This window comes from Benincasa hispida, chromosome 3 (genome assembly GCF_027475165.1).
Source record: "Benincasa hispida cultivar pf3 chromosome 3, pf3_genome.v1.1, whole genome shotgun sequence".
Taxonomy (NCBI): Eukaryota; Viridiplantae; Streptophyta; class Magnoliopsida; order Cucurbitales; family Cucurbitaceae; genus Benincasa; species Benincasa hispida.
In genome coordinates this window covers 30837530-30838356 of record NC_143480.1, presented here as the reverse complement: position 1 = coordinate 30838356, position 827 = coordinate 30837530, and the positions used below count along the sequence as shown (strand labels likewise).

Sequence of the window (827 nt, the reverse complement as noted above, 5' to 3'; positions counted from 1 at the left end):
CATTTTCCTTATGTGACCAAGCAACGAAATGGGCTTATTCTCTCAAACCAGGGGAGATAACATCGTGGGAATAAGTAGTGGAAAAGTTCATGAAGAAATACTTCCCTCCAATGGAGAACGCAAGAAGGAGGAAGTTAATTACCAATTTTTAACAAGAAATTGACGAATCGCTCAGCGACGCTTGGGCGAGGTTTAAGAGGCTGGTAAGAGATTGCCCGCATAATGGCTTACTAGACTGCTTACAGATGGAGATTTTCTACCATGGTCTAAACCCTACATCGCAGACGGCTGCCAATGTGGCAGCAGTTGGTGGTCTGCTTGATAAAATCTACAATGAGGCAAAAAATATACTTGATTGCATTTCAAAAAATCACGAGGACTGGAGAGAAAGCGATCAAAGATTAAGATTCAAATATAGTGACGCAAACAATGGGGCCATTGCATCCCTTCAGAACCAAATGACTGCGATGATGAGTTTGATATAGGGCATTGCAATTATTAGCACGAGAACACAAAAAGGGCAGGTCAATGCAATTACTCAAACGACCACAAGTTGTGTCATCTGTGGAGAAGCACATCCGATGGAAGAATATCCAGGAAATCCGCAGTCAGTATGCTTCATAAAGAATAACCCCTATTCCGATACGTACAACCCCGGGTGGAGAACCTACCCTAATTTTGCGTGGAAAAATAAAAAACAAATTTTTCAACTAGTGGCGCAAAAGAAAGGGCCACCAAGATTTTTCCACACGAACAAATGATCAAACGCATAACCAAACAAGTAGTTCACAGGCACCACAATCTTCATCCTTAGAGAGCTTGCTGAA

The 827-nt window shown here is 42.0% G+C and overlaps 1 non-coding gene across 1 annotated transcript; it reads right to left on the bottom strand.

Annotated features, from left to right (window-relative positions):
- Positions 1 to 122: 122 nt before the first annotated feature.
- Positions 123 to 229, bottom strand: LOC150037194 (small nucleolar RNA R71). Its single transcript, XR_016528848.1, has one exon. It is a non-coding gene; the product is annotated as a small nucleolar RNA R71 (small nucleolar RNA).
- Between the last annotated feature and the right edge of the window lie 598 nt (positions 230 to 827).